The following is a 16,992-nucleotide window of genomic DNA, read 5'->3' on the forward strand; positions in this document are numbered from 1 at the left end:
AGATTAATGAATAGTGATTCTTTCCTAGTCAAATCTGAATGTTTTGGCACAGTTCTATATTTTAGTGATAAATGTGGTTCAGACTTACTATTTTAAAACCAACTATTTAGAAAGTAGAGTAAAGGAAAGTCCCTGGTTGCCCAGTGGTTAGGACTCTGTGCTTTCACTGCTGAGGGCCCGGGTTCAATCCTTGGTTGGGGAACCAAGATTCTGCAAGCCATGCAGTGCGACCAAAAAAAAAAAAAAAAGTAGAGTAAAAAAATAAAAACCCCCTTCACCCAGCTCCTGTAGTTTCTTCCTGCTTTAGAGATTTAGAGGAAACCACTGTTAACAGCTTTTTGTGAATCCTTCCATATCAATTTTATATCCCTTCATTCAGCAAATATTTATTGAGTACCTACAATGTGTTTGGCTGCTGGCGTTACAAGGGTGAACAGAAGAGATGTGGTTCCTGCTGTTTGGTACCTTATATTTTAGTGAAGGGAAGAAACAGAGAAAAAAAACAACTTCAGATTAACATGTAAATAAAAGAATTATCAACTGTGATCCGCTCAAAGAAAGAAATAAACACAGAGCTGGAAAAGAGAATATTGAGGGGTCCCGACCTAGGCAAAGGGATAAGCAAATGTTCTCAGAAAAACTAAAACTTGAAGGATAAGAAAAGGCAAGCAAAGAATGGGGAGAAAAGTTCTAAAACTTGCTTTTCCACTTAATATATAATAGAATTTTGTCCATGTTAATTTGTAAATATTTATTCCCTCTTTTAATCAACAATCACTGAGACCCTACGTGCTAGTCCTGTTCCCTAAAGATGAACTAATGAACAATATCTTTGTTTCCATTGATCTTACAATCTAATGGCAGAGTTTCTATACCTATGATTAATTTTAATTCTGTGGTGTCATACAGTGATATTTACTTAGTTATGCCCCTATGGATGGACATTTTGATTCTTTCTAGTTTTTCACTATTACAATCAATGTTCCTGGAAACATTTTGTTCATATATGACTGTGCACATTTTTTGTAGGATAATTTCTAAGATTATTTACTATGTGACAGTACAATTATTAATGTGTCATTTACAGAATCCTCACAATCACACTTTAAACTATGTGAAGTTCTTATCCCCACTTTATCAATGAGGAGACCATAGGCGGAGAAACTTATTCAAGACTACATGATGGTAAGTGGCAGAGCATGGACATTAAGCCAGAGAGTCTGACTCCAGGGTCTGCTATAGCCCCTCCCAGGAATTAGAGTCCTAGATTTTGTTTTTTGGTTATAAAAAAAACTCATAATATGTGTATATTTTCTAAAATTTGAGAAATACAAGTTTTAAAATTTTAAACCATTTTTTAACAGTAATTTATAATAAAAACATCATTCATTATCACATCCATTCAGGAAGTAAAAAGCAACTGAAAGCAATGTCATCATTAGTGACTCTACAAAAACACAGTCCTTTAAAATATTCCTGTCCTGCCCCATCTTGACCATTCCCTGGGGAGAGACTGGTAGACCAGCTGTACTTGGAACTCCACAAGCTCCCTGCAGTGAATGAGTAGCCAAGGTTGTGAGATTTCTGCTCTCACTACAACTGGCTTTCCAGCTGTTCCACTTTGTACTTCCAGCTGCAACCTTGTTTAACACTCCTCAGGAAGCAAAACAAGCCAACAAGATGGTCCAAAGAATGCTTCTAGGTTATAGGTCAGTGTCCTGAATCCTCAGATTCCAGGGCATCCCCTGGAAGTTCTGGTGCACTGTGGGGGAGCAGCACAGAACAGAGATTAAGGACACAGGCTCTAGAGTCAGATGGCCTAAGTCCAAAGATATATGACCATGGACAAACAATTTAATCTTTCTGGGTGTTGGTTTCTTCATATGTAAAATAGAGAAAACATATTAGAACTTGATCCATATGTTATTAGCAGTAATTGTGAGCAGTATATTTAGTATCTTTAAAGCACTTAAGGTAATGTTCTCAGAGTTAGCACTTAATAATGTTATTAGTTGTTGTATTACAAAGTCATCTCTAGGTCTCTCTAAGATTTCTTCCTTAGTTTCAAGCACTTAGTACTATCAGAAGATAAACATAATGTAAACATAGGGAAAAAAAAAAAAACTTGAACGGTCAGTCACCATTGGTTTTCTTTTCCTTTCTCTTTTTCTTTTTTTAGATCATGCCATGTGGCTTGCAGGATCTTAGTTCCCCGACCAGGGATCGAACCTGGGCTCCGGCAGTGAAAGTGCTGGGTCCTAACCACTGGATCACCAGGGAATTCCCACCATTGGTTTTCTAGAGCTAGCAGAATTGGAGTGATATTTTTCTTCTTACTTTTTCTTCCCTGTATTTTCTAAGTTGTCTTTACTGAATATGCGCTACTTCTGAAAAATTAGAATAAAAACATATTTTAAGCAATTTTCCACCAATTCAACTAGATGAGAGAAAATTGAATGATTAATCCCAGTTTTGAAAAATAGATGCTACAAATGTTATGCATGGTGGATTAGTTCTTAGTTGCTTAACCTCTCTTGACTGTTAGCTATTACCACCGTGATTGCAATCACCAACATCATCGTCCTCATCACCTAGTAGTGATACCTTAAATAAGCAGAGCAATTCTAATGTTAATCAAATCACTTGGACACTAAGTTCCCGTATCTGTCAGGTAGGGTTAGTAACATCTGCTCCACCAATCCCAGCACTTCACAAGAAGATAAAATAATACAAAAATTTAAAATGAATTAACGAGATTGACATTGAGACATACATTAGGAAATCATTTACATAATTGACTCTCATAGTTATACATACTATTGTTTTATTCTGACAAGGTAATTGAGAGCTTTTATTACCCCACTTGAGGAATAAGGAAGTGGAGGCATAGAGCATTTACAGTGGCTTCTCAACTCACACAGTGGATAGTAGTAGAGACTGAACTAAAAACTCAGTGTCCTGATGTCTGATCAGTTTTGTGACCTCTCTGTTCAATATTTATCTGCCTTAATCCAGAGAAGCCCTCTTCCGGCAACTGACAGCTTCTATACCTCTAATGATTGCAATCCTACTCCAAAGCAAGTCTTAGAACGTGGAGTAATTTTTTAGAACCATTCAATGACCTTTTCAGTCCAACAATGCTAAAAGACACACTGAAAAGGTTTAGAAAGCATGGTGAGAAAAAAGGCATTTCCTACCACTGTTTATTGTCTCCCCCAATACTTCTACTCACCTATCCTTGAAAAATTAAGGTTCTAAATGTTATGGGGAAAGGTTTCCAATAGTGTTAGGCTGAAATGTAAAATAGGATATAAAGCTGAAGATAGATACATAAATAGATAGATAGACACAGAGTGCAATCTAAATATTGCATCTTTTAAAACGATTAAAAAAAGATAGCCCAAATGTTCATAGTTAGTTGACATTTCACTAGTTATCATCTCTAAAAGTGAGGGTATGAGCAATTTTATTTTATTATTCTCGAAGGCATTTTTCAAATTTTCTACAATAAGCAGACATTACTCATGATTATGAAGAGTAAAAGATGCATGGATAGTAGTACAAGTTACAGATGTCTGCCCTGTAGACAGTGGCTACAGGGGCAGTGGCTGGGGTTAGGGAAGTAAGCATAGGTCTTCCTCCAACTCGAGGCCTAGTCCCTGATGGTTAACCCAGTTAGTTTAACCTATACTTAAACCTATGGTTTTACCCACATCCCTGGCTACTTATCAAATAAACCCAGCCCTGTGCAATTCAACCTGTGGCATGATTCTGGCCAGAGGTATTGGTCTAATTTAAACATGACCAGCACGTGGGGCTTCTGAGAAAGAAGGTGATCTGTTCATCTGAGAAAGCCAGAATTTTCTCTTTGGATCTGGCTGGTAGGATATGTAGATGTAAAGCCTAAAACTGCCAAGGCAGAATGGGAGAATCAGCCTCAGAATGAAGCTGACAAGTAAAGATGGGAAAGAAACAAAGACCTCTATGACATCCATGAACAGCTGAATCAAACCAACCCTGAAACCTGGCATACCTTTAGATGGTCCAGTTACAGAAGCCAACAGATCTCCTTCATCGTGAAAGCCGGTTTACCTTTTCTATTACTTATGCTGTAGAGTCAGATGTGTGGGTATATGCCACACATATGAATTTATATAGAGAGACTCCTCTACATTAGTACCACGAATTTTTAAGTAAATGGGTTTATTAAGAATAACTTCCCGGGCTTCCCGGGTGGCGCAGTGGTTGAGAGTCCACCTGTCGATGCAGGGGACACGGGTTCATGACCCGGTCCGGGAAGATCCCACATGCCGCGGAGCGGCTGGGCCTGTGAGCCATGGCCGCTGGGCCTGCGCGTCCGGAGCCTGTGCTCCACAGCGGGAGAGGCCACACCAGAATAACTTCCCAATTGAGTTTTTTCTTCAATATTTTCAATAAATAGGTATTGAATTAGATAATCTCTAGATCTACCTCTTGTATCTAAAAACCTATGCTTATCAATTCAAACTACAATGACATGAAATTTTTGAAGTTTAGATGTTTCAAACTTAAGCTTCGGGTGTTTTATGAAGCCATTTGATTTATGACAAACTTCTCCAATTTAGAGAAAATTCTGCCAGTTGTAGTTTTATGCATATGTATAGTCTTCAAAAGTGGAGAGAATAAACTCTAGTAAGATGGATAGAAAATGTAGACAAAGCTCATTAGCCTTGTCAGACATTTGATAAATAATTAGAAACCAACTGCAGTAAGATGTATGCATAAAACCAACCTTTGATCTCTCTGAAAACAACTGTTCCTGCAACAATTTAAAATTGTAATCACATGTAATGTATCTTCAAGTATAGAACACATAAATGTTCTTTCAATTCTGCCTGAGTCTGGGTTATTTTCCAACTGATTGTTAGTTAAGAAGCAGATTCTATTCTATACCACATTTAAATAATGGGATAAATAGTTAGCATATAATTTGGGGACTAATCAGCAAAATGTTTATCATACACTAAAATGTAATCTTTCCCACATCAACTTGTTAGACTGTGGAAAGATTAACTACACCAAAGAAATATACTCATTAGCTTTTAATGATTGTAACAGACAGATATCATAGCTTTAAATTGCTTTTCAAAGTCTGGTTTCTATATTTATAATCAATGTTCTAACTAAACATTCATCATTATGAAGACAAATCCTGTAAGTCATACACATATTTCTGTCTCCCTATGACAGACATTGATTTAGAAAGGAGAGACCAGATCCAACCTCCAGGAAACAGCTGGTCTCCTTAGATAAGGAAATCATTGAACTGGCTTTTAATATTGTAAGAAAAAAGGAGAGAGAAAGGAAAAAAGGGAGACAGTAGAAGCAGACAACAAAACTCTGAACTATCTACCGGAGACAACACAACTTACAATTCACAAAACATAATTATATTTCTTGACAGTCAACTTTAAACTATCGGTTATATTTTCCCTGAAATCAAAATTGCCAGCTTTGCCATTGATAGTAAAATAAAATGTTCTGAGAACATCAGGTGGCATGAAAGAGTTAAAGGAGAAGAGTTGAAATCCTGGGGGTAATGAAGCTGCAATACCTGATAGGCCTCTCTTGAAAGCACAAATAGCAGTGAAACGTTGAAGAAAGCTAAACGCCCAGGGAACCGCTTTATTTCCCTCTTACGCTAATAGATCCCCGTTGCACAACGATTTAACCCATACAGATATATGATGTTATCAGAATATATGAGATTTTCCCAAGGTAACTGATGATGGAGCACGGTTTGCCCAAACTTCACAAGTTTTAGAAATGAAGGTACATTTTATTTTATAGTTGCCAGGAATGTTCCTCTTTAAGAAACAGACACAAATCAGATTCCCCTTCTAGTTTCCTCAGCAAAACTCTCTACTGGAATCTTCATAATATCAAGATTAAAAGAAAAATTATCTCTTCTATATTTGGAACTACATGTTGCCTTAAGACATGAAAATGTGTTAAGAAAAGACCATTTCAAGTTGCTCGGCTATGTTTAACCAATAGGTTTCCTCGGTCAACTTTTTTTTTTTTTTTTAGAATTGGAGCACTTGGAAGGGACTTAATTTTCATTCCCAAATTTATAAAATACTTAAAAGCTCTGAGAATGAAAGTTCCACTGAGTATATGAAAGAAGGTACTTAGAAACTTTAAGGGCTGCGTGCTCTGCACAAATTCACAGGTAATGAAGAGAGCAGTTGCTTACACTGCATGCCACGCTGTTCCTTCTCGGCATACATTTGGTTTCCTTACAACTGAAAGGGATTTTAGGTAATGTACTTCTAGGATTATATGAGCCAATTGCTAATTTTCAATTAACACAAGTCCTGCAGAGAGGAGTTCACCCGGGTGGATAATACAAACCTGCAGACAATCCCCAAATCCTTGTTTGGGGGGATTAAAATGCATTATATGATTTAAAAATATATTTAACTGACTAATTCTATTTACCCTGCCCTAATACTAAAATGGGTTTGCTTGTCCAGGCCACACATCAGTGGTAACCTCTGAACGTTTCAATGATGAGGGAAACCTCCTTGGTTAAAAAAAAATTATGAATAAACACAAAATGGCTAATACTGACTTTTAAGAAGAATTATAAATGCACAATGTATCATTATGTTTACTGAAAAACACATGTCACTTTAGAATGTATTATTAGTGGTAGAGTAGTAATGAAATCATCCGTAATGCTAACATGCAAATACAATTACCTTTTCACTCAAAATTGCATACCATCTTCCATGTGCATTCTTAATTCTTATTCTTACATCTTTAAAAAAGAGAGAGCATGAAAGAGAGCTAAGGTTGATAATAAGGAGAAGAAAGAATAGGAAAGGAGCCACAGGTGATGAAAGAGGGAGGTGAAGAGGAAAGGAATGGGGAGAAAGAAAAATCAAAAGACTGGATGGAAAGAGAGAACAAGAGATGAAGAACTCATTACAGACAAAATTAGGGGAAAAGTTAAGGAAACTAAGGTCAAGTGAGATCCTCAAAATAGAGGCTACAAAAAGCCTCTCTTAGACATTAAAAAAAAAAACATCTGGATGCAGACAGACCAAGACTGGTACAGGGGCTACTTCCTACTGCAGCATCCCAGCACATGGCTTCAAGCTCAAAGCCATGCTATCATGGGATTGTGCCAACTTTCTTACCCACGTTGCCAGCCTAAAGGAGGACAAGCAGAAGGACAGAGAGATGCCTCGCAGTTGGATTAACTCCCTGTAAATAGACTTCCTGGGATTCCCCTGCATCGCGTCCTTTTGAATCTCATTGGTCAGCACATGGTCATAAGGCCACATGTAGCTATAAAAGCAGACAGGGGAATGCAGTCTAAAATCAGGCAGAAATGTGAGCAGCTGGCTTTGGGGTAGTGTTACCATACAGGAAGGGGAGAATGGAACAGCAGCTCTGACCCACTGCAAATTCTTGAGCTACTGGAGTATCATCTGCACTAGAAAACAGCAATCTGGACCCAGATTGTCCCTGACGAAATTCTGGCTCAGTCCCTTATGAGCGGTGTGGCCTTGTGCAAGAGTCTTTGTTCAATTCTTGTGAGGACTAAGTGAATGAATACATTGTAAAGCACTTGGAACTGTGCCTGGCACACAGTAAATACTCAAGATATGCTAATTAGTAATAGTTTATTTTCAAATATTTGTTTCTTCTGAAAAGAATGGTTTGTAGCTTCCTGGAATTCTGTGCATCTTTAACATGTGTGGAGCATAAACGTCATCTTTAGAAAGTTTCTTGAGGATCTTAGCTATGGTGGTCTCTTTGGTAAGGATCCTCTAAAAGTCCCTTGACATTCAAAATGTGTCAGGTTTTAAATTCCTTCTGGTGGTAACATTTTGTGATGGCTTTATCTTTGTTATTTGAGAGATTAGGTAGGGCTGCATCCCTCCTTAAGGCCTGAAGGTTGTGTAACATTTGAAAACTGTGTGTATTTCATGATGCTGATACTTTTTCTAATGTCAAATATATTTTTTGTAATCAAGTTTGGGTCTTAGGGGATAATGCTCGTGAAGGCCAGCAAAAACAAAAGAGAGTCAAGGAAAAATCCTTCAGAAGTAAAAACATTAACCACTGTTAACAACTCCCAAACTATTCTTAGGAACTTGTGAGCAGGGGTTAGCACCTGCTCGGTCCCCGGTTGGTCACTGCGCTCCTTATCTAAGGATGCAGAGAAAATGCTAGGGGGTTGCTTAGCACATTTACATAGGTTGCCTCCTTTTATCTACCCTCCGCTTGGTGAGGTCCTATATTATCCTCCTTTCAACCATAAGAAAGTCGAAAGTTCAGGAAGACAAGACAATCAGGCTGAACACTCGAAGTGGTCAGTGGCTAATTTCACGCAGCCTCTTCAAACACATGCCGCCCCGCTTAGAAGTTAGTATACTGATGTAATTAAACTCCTAAAACTGGTTTTGAAAGGGACTGAGCAGCCCCAGAGAGGCACATGGCCAAAACCTCATCTCTCACTATAGGATGTGAGTTCTGTCTTTTCTGAGGGCCTGGAGAGAACATGTCATTTCAGTCAGATTATGCAGTAGGAAGAGATTAATCTTTCTGTTTGCAGAACTGGTTTTTCAGTCACTTCAGTGGGCACTGATGTCATGTGTTGATATGCATGGAGGGTTTGTTTTGGGGAGAACAGGGGTTTGTTTTGTTTGGCTCAAGGAAAAAGATTTTATTGTTGGCTTTATGCTTGTGTGTGTGTGTGTGTGTGTGTGTGTGTGTGTGTGTGTTTGGACACCCAGGAGAGGGAGAAATGAAGCAGACTGGGGACAGGTTGACAGGACATCTGATGCACACTAGCTGAAGGGTGTACTCAAGTGTTTTTCATGGAAGGTGTAATCAGGTTTAGAAGCTGAAGAGCAGGGTTGCTGAAGGACTACAAAACTAAGGGCAGAAGCAATGCTGCTTTTAGGATGTAAAATACTGAGCATACTTTTCTAATCAAATCTCCGGGACAGAGAAAGGATTCTGTTGGTTAGCAAGTGTGGGTGCATAATGGTTTCACATATTCAGCAGGCTCCTATGGAAGACCCATTATCTGCTACGCCAAGTTGGGAAACACTGCCACCTGGGCTTGGCATTAGGCTTCAAAAACTGCTAGACTTGGGACTCTCAGACATCTGGATCTAGGATGAGGCACAGTTCTTGCACTTCAGAGGCTTATCATTTAGAAGACATCAACAGCCCCCCTTGAATTTTTTCTATATAAAAAGGGCATATCCATAAGTGATATGTAGAGGGACTGGAGTTAACAATGATCAGTATAACCCATTACATTTGCCCTCAACAAGTGGGCATATGGGGCAGGGAAGACAGAGGCAGTAAATAGGGATAAACTAAATGTCAGCAGAGCTCCCCTGCCTTTTGAAATAGCAAAAAAGTTACAACAACATAAATACAAAAATACATAAATGCACAGATACATAACTAACTAAATAAATCCTTTCAGTTCCTGTTCTAAGTCCTCTGTGTGCCTTAACTCACTTAATCCTCACAACATCCCTTTGAATGATGAACCAAGAGGCACCTACCATTATAAACCCCACCATCCAAATAAAGACACTCTAACATAGAGTTAACACAAGTTAAGTAACTTGTTCAAGGCCAAACAACTAGTAAGGGAGGAGCTGGGATTTGAACCAGCTGCAAACAGAATTGGGTTAAATCACATTCCACGTGTGATGGGAGAGCCCCGTTCCTGCTGAGCTCTCCAGGAATTTCTGAGACAGGGTGGCAGCTTATATTTTTCCTCATCACCTTTGGCTCCAATTTCATGCTTTTGCTGAACTGTTGCAGTTCATAGATTGTCTTATCATCCTCTGCATACTTTCTTTGTTGTGTAGCTCAACACGATAGATTTGAAACGCAACTCCTATATATATACATATATATTCACAAAATATATATATATTCACATAAGATCTTCATATGAGTCACAGAATTAACTGGACAATTTTGAAGGACTTGTAAAACAAAAATTAGATTTATGAGCAAAATCAGCTTTTTAATCCCATATGCTTGAAATTAGGAATCATCACTACAAAACGGCATTCCGCAGATAGTCATATAAATGCGTTCCTGGCTAGCACAACTTTTCAAAATGTGAATCTGAATACCTCAGATGAGGCCAGCACTTTCCAACTCACCGCAGGCCCCCGTCCCTGCTGTTGCACGCAGGTCAGCTTCATTGGTTTGCATTGCCATTCTAGACCATGAAGCACTTCCATTTGCTATCCTCATAACTACTTCCTTGCATTAAGCAAGTTTAATGCTTGGGTTGTCAGCTTTCAGAGTCCGGAGCTGAAAACCAGAAGGCAGAATGTAGGGTATGAGGTATTGAGAGCCTACTGTAAATTTCATCCATATTTCTCAAGCTGGAAAAAAATATATCATTGCTAAATACTGTTTACTATTAATGTATCATTAATCATTTATTAATGAGAATAGAAAAAATCCTATCACTAAATAAGTTCCTCATTAAACAAAATAATATACAATTTGGTCCATGTACCTGGACTAGGGAGAGAAGCCATGAATTTATGCAGGTGAAAGCTAGGCTTCTGGGAAAGAGAAAATTGGGAAAAGGAAGAACTATTAGAATTTTAAAGTAACTGGAACCTTTGGAGGACACCAACCGGTAAATTTAAATAAGGTGACCTGAGGCGGGCCATCAAGCCTCCTCTGGATTTCCCCTAAGTCTTCTGAAAACCTAAGGGTCATGGCAGCTCCCATTCAACCATTTATTCATGCATTCAAAGGTAAGTATCAGGATCCATTCTGAATCAGGCACTGCTGAAGGTCCTTGAACTATAGAGGGAAACAAAACAGACAAAATCCCCTCACCTAGTAGGAAAATCCAGACCGGAAACAAAAACATAGATTATATAGATCTTATGTAAGAGTTTCAGAAAATAAGTGCTCTAAAACAAAGAAAAACAAAACACACAAAAAATTAAAAAGCAAAACAAACAAACACGGGATCAAGGATGCAAGAGCCACTTACGAGTTTACCAAAGGTTTTGAGAGAGGGAGGGGCTTACATTACAAACATTCAAAATTCAATATTCAGCTTCCTGTTCTTAGAGTGACCATCATTTCTGCTGCTCAGAGCCTAACTCCTCACCAGCTGCCTCAGCCTTTCTTTTCTCCTATTTCTCCTCCTCCTTATCTGTCTCCTTTTACACACCCCTGCACCGATGTGTTATGTATTTAAATTAGTTGAGTTCTCTTTGGTTTTCACTCTCCTGCCAACCGAGGCCCTCAGGTTCTCACCCTCCACCCTGTGGTATTTATCCAGTTATGTTCCTTACCCAGCTGGGAAATGTTAGGCAATTACCAAACCATCCTGAACCTACAGTTCATCTCTATTCCTTTTGTATTGTTCCTTTTTCCAACTTGGTTCTTAAATGTCTGTGCTGAGCCATTGTGTTCCATCTGGAAAGTGAGCTGGAATAAGGTCATTACTTTGTATACTATTTACACAGTGATTTTTTCCCCCCTCAAGCAGCAAGAACTTTGCTTAATGATATTTTATTTGAAATGTGAGGAAGATTTCTACATTCAATTTTTGCTAAGGACATAACATGTATTCTAGAACAAAATATATGTGCAGTTATCTGAGGAAAAAGTGACTTTTCTTTAACAAAAAAAGTAAATTTTCGGAAAAACTATTAGCAAATAGAACCATTCAGTTAAGAGTGGCAGTAAGTAACTTTAGTTGTGGGTACTAAAGATAATGAACCGCTTATTTTTTGCTTATCGCTGGAAATGGCCAAATCATTATGGATCTCAGTAGTAACTAATGATCTAAGACAACAGGGTTTGGCAAATGAGTATTTTATAGCTCAGTGACTCTTTGAATGCAGGCTACCATTCAGGTATTTAAGTGTTATCCATGGCCTCTTAAATTGAACAAATGGGTCTATAATAATTAAAATACAGTAAATACCGGTGACACAATTCCTGAGTTTTCAAAGAGATTCTCTTTATTCCTAACGGAAGGAAATGAGGTGTTGCCTTGTTAGAAATGCACTGTTTACATCTAGAAGCATCTTGACAAGCTGGTGGAAGAGGCTCATTTGTGAGCCCATAGACCCTCGGCTTCCCTGCCTCTGCAGTTCCCCAGAAGTTTCCATGGAGGGGACAGTGAAAGGAGACAGCTGCCAAGCTCACTCTAATGCTCCTTTCTAGGGCTTTCCATCTCAGTGAGCAGCCCTTTCACTTCCTGAGTCAGACTTCACCATCATATCACACTCTAGATCTCCATGCATCAGGGAAGTAAAAAGTAGTTTCTATTTCTAAAATGATTGGAGACACTCTACATACAGGAATGTTGTCTTCTCACCTTTGGGTAGATATCTCATCTTCACAGGAGAAAATGTTATTACAGATTCTTCTGGAGAAAGGAAGTTCAAACGAAACTCTTGATACATGACCATTTTAACTCTGGGTAGCAAATAGACATCAGGGGGAATTTCTTTTTCTTTTTTTTTTTGCGGTACGCGGGCCTCTCACCGCTGTGGCCTCTCCCGCTGCGGAGCACAGGCTCCGGACGCGCAGGCTCAGCGGCCATGGCTTACAGGCCCAGCCGCTCCGCGGCATGTGGGATCTTCCCAGACTGGGGCACGAACCTGTGTCCCCTGCATCAGTAGGCAGACTCTCAACCACTGCACCACCAGGGAAGCCAGTCAGGGGGAATTTCTATTGCTTTTAAAACATTTAAAGAGCCAAAGATATTATTAATTATAGCTTTGAAATATTTTGTTGACCTTTGGCTAAGAGTATATGAGAACACTGAACCAAAGTATAACAAAATGGTGCCGAAAGGAGGTCAAGCAGTGAGGTCAGGTGCTACCTTGTTGAAGTTTAATTAGTTGTACCTCTGAGTGAGAGAAACTACCTGAGCAACCACAATAAACTGGCTTGCAGGAAATAGAAAAAAATATATCCTTACAGGGACACTTTCAAGAAGATATGACCTAAAAAAGGATGCAGTTGATTTCTGATTGACTGTTTGGGGAATGTCATCTCCTAAAAGAAGGATTTGTGTCTTTTTCCATTAATTCCAGAGTGAACCTAGTCCACGGCCCTTGCCAGATAAAGGTTCAAGCCATTTACAGAATCACAGACTGAAGGAAGCTCAAGTGGCCATGGCCAAAAGTCCCCTGACTATAGGAAATACCCAATTCAAATAATTTAATTATTTAAAAGGTAAATTTTTATCTTTTTCTTTCCTCAGAAAAAAATCCATAAGACATTCCAAACATTTTCTTAAAATTTCTTAAAAAAAAAAAGGCAAGAAGGTCTTCCTGATATTGCAGGATGAACCCCTCTTAACCCGTCAAAAATAAGAGCAGAGAACAGCTGCTTAAATCCATTCAAATAATGTGGCTGCTTCCTTCCCATGAAGATGGTGATTAAGATCTTTCTCTCCCCAGGGTTCTCGGTCTAGGGAGAAAAACCTAGTTCTTTAACATTTCTTCACGAGACTCTTCCCCAGACCATTTAGTAACATTTAAAAATGATCCCTGGGCTTCCCTGGTGGCGCAGTGGTTGAGAGTCCGCCTGCTGATGCAGGGGACACGGGTTCGTGCCCCGGTCCGGGAGGATCCCACATGCCGCGGGGCGGCTGGGCCCGTGAGCCATGGCCACTGAGCCTGCGTGTCCAGAGCCTGTGCTCCACAACGGGAGAGGCCACAACAGTGAGAGGCCCGTGTACCACAAAAAAAAAAAAAAAGATCCCTTACAGGTCTCCTCCAAGTTCTCCTCAATACCCTTCCACTATAAGATTTATGCTTCTGAAAGTAGTGGGTTTTAACAGGCTTTCCCTCTTACTTTAAGCAGAACCCCTTCTCAAGAACAATTCTTTTTGTCTGGTATGCTATAGGGTCATCAACTGACCTGGTTTCCTGGGTTCTCAGGGAGTTCCTGGGATGTGGGGCTCACAGTGCTAAAACCAAGAACGTCCCAAGCAACCTGGCATGAGTTGGTCATCCTACAAACAAAAGTCTAGCCTGCTCTAACTGGTGCGGGAGAGGGTAGGAGTCCCTGGGTCCCATCACTCTCCCCCTGAACCACTCTGACAGAGCTCCGAGGCTCCAAGGAGCTCATAGACTGAAAATCATGCTCTAAAGCACATTTAGAAGAATGCTAAGTGTAGAGCCAAGTTTCTCAGCAGCAGCACTACTCACATTTGGGGCAGGATAATTCTTTGTTGTGGGAGCTCTCCTGTGCATTGTAGGATGTTTTGCACCAGGTTGGCCCCGATTAGGTGGGTCATCAAATCAGTGTAGTAAGTCACACCCACACTAAAAGTTTTAAAAAAGAATGGAGAGATATAGAATAGGGTAGGATAGGATAGAATTAGATAGTCTGGGATGGGATGGGATGGGATGGGATGGGATAGAAGAGAAGAGAAAATAGAGTTTCACATATAGTAAGGGTAAGTATTATTTTGTTAAACGTTTGTCTCAGATACATACGTGTAATGTACATATATTAGGTCTCAATGTAAAATTATTTTTTACTATGAGCCATGATCAAAAAAGTTTTAAAACTTTTTAAACTTCTTGTTAGGCTCTGTCCATCCTATTTGTGCATATTAACCCACATTAGGACGCTGTCACCCTCAACCTTGACCTGCCCACTCCACCTAGCCTCTGATACTTAGTTGCTATTCTTTTGCAAAATCAATCCCATGAGTGGCTTATATTTACAAAGTTTTAATTATCCTACATGAATTACCTGTGAAACCTCTCCCTGTTTGCGTGTATTGGCTTCTCCAATTTGTCAAGGTCACCTTGAACTTGATTTAAGTTCACAAAAGCAGGTGTCACTGACAGACTTAAGATGAATACATTTTATTCCACTATTTGAGTCACTCACTGTAATTCTGTAGGCTCTCAGGGAAATACTTGTGGGGTGTAAGTTGCTCCTAGCTGGTAGCATGATATGTCTATGTCCCCTCAGGTTTTGTGAATACTGAAGGTGTTCAAATCCCAGCAATTTCTCCCTGTAGGCTTCATTTCATTGCTTTCTCTGAGCTCACTGCTATTTGGGTAAGGTAGTCTGCCCACGGCATTTTGCTTTAAATCAAGGTTGTCTAGTGTGTAGCTGACTTTCTCAGATTATGCGCAGACCACACCTCACAGATACAGCAATAATAAAACCAGGACCCAGGGGACCCTGGAAGAGTGCCCGGTAAAGAAAATCACTGACATTTTTGTTTTCCTGAAGCTGGGAGGACTGAGAGCTGGGTAGATTTGTAGGCCCTTGATCAGGGATCAGTTGGGCCATTAGAAAGAAATTATGGTGGGTTTGATTTTTAGTGGAAGTAAACCTTGCCAGCAGTCCATCGAAGATCATTTGTCTTGCTCCTCTATTCACTTATGGTCAGGAAGTAAAAGTCAGCACAGTGGAAGGATTTGTGCTTTTTGACCGATGCTGAGCATAACCAGCCTGGGCTAGTATGACCTCAAGGCCGGCCAGGGAACAGCCCTTCTCAGGAGGCCTATTTCTCTACAATAGTTCTGATCCAATCCCAGGTGGAGGTGGGGAGGACAGAGAGGGTGATTCAGGGACCCCACATCCCTCTTCTCATTTGTAGTCCGCGACTATTTTGGATGGTATGGGTTGAACTGTGTCTCCCCAAAATTCACATGCTGAGATCCTAACCCCCAGCACGTCAGAATGAGACCTCTTTTGCAGATAAGGTCTTTATGGAAGTAACCAAGTTAAAGCGATGACATTAGGGTGGGCCCTAATAAGTATGACTGGTATCTTTATCTTTGGGGAAACTTGGAGACAGACATGCACAGAGGGAGAAAACCATGTGAAGACTGCAGCTGTGCTGCCACAAGCAAGGAGAAGAGGCAAGGAGAGAAGCCCCCTTTCCTCAGAGCCCTCAGAAGGAACCAACTCTGCTGACGAACTGTGAGGCAATACATTTCTGTTGTTTAAGCCACCCAATCTTTGGTACTTTGTTACAGCAGTCCTAGCAAACAAGTACGGTGGGGAATGGAATCATTGTTTTCCCATCATCATGCACATAAATACATGCACATAAATACACACACACACACATACATACCATACACACCCCACATACACACACTGAATATACCACACACCTGACATTTTCATTTCTCTTAATCATCTTTCTAATTCACCTTCGTTGCTAAACAAACAAACAAAAACCTCTTTAAAAGTATTTAGAATCTTGTAAAGTAAGATATCATTTAAACCAACTCTTTCTCTCTCTCTCAATCTCTTTCTCTTTCCTTTGAGGAAAAGAGTAGAAAAGTGTAAAGCACATGTCCTAGGTCACTAGCAATTTTGAGAGCACAATCTAGCGTTTCTGCCTCAGAGTTCTTCACAGAAGAACTTCTCAAACTTTCATATGCTGATGCATGGAGAGCTGGGTAAAATGTTGATTCTGACTGATGCAGTAGATCCGGGGTGAGGCCTGAGATTCTGCATTTCTAACAAGCCCCCAGGTGAGGCTGACACTGCTGGCCTGCAGACCACACAATGACTAGCAGGTTTTACAGGAAAGCAGTGTTTCCCAAATCTGGTCCATCATTAGAAACCACCTCAGACCTACTGAAACCAGAATTGCCGGAGACAGAGCCCAAGACTCTTAGTTAAACAAAAATCCCTAGATAATTTAGATCATCATCAAGGTGTGGGAACCACTGCTCCATATCGTGCTGCCCTTTGATTGGATTTTCACACTCTGTGAGCAAGGAGGAGAGAATGAATGGAGTTCCAGAATCAAGCAACCCAGACCCAGACATCATGGCGACAAGGTCCCAGGAGGATTCTTGACCTGACTGGGTGTGAGTTAATAACCATAACAACAAAGTTGGGTAAGCATTTACAGCCCTGTTTTGGGGAGGCAGGGGGCAACAGAAATGAATGAAAGAAGGCAAAGGAGGAGGAAGAGAT

The sequence above is a fragment of the Tursiops truncatus genome, chromosome 11 (genome assembly GCF_011762595.2).
Source record: "Tursiops truncatus isolate mTurTru1 chromosome 11, mTurTru1.mat.Y, whole genome shotgun sequence".
In the NCBI taxonomy this organism is placed as follows: Eukaryota; Metazoa; Chordata; class Mammalia; order Artiodactyla; family Delphinidae; genus Tursiops; species Tursiops truncatus.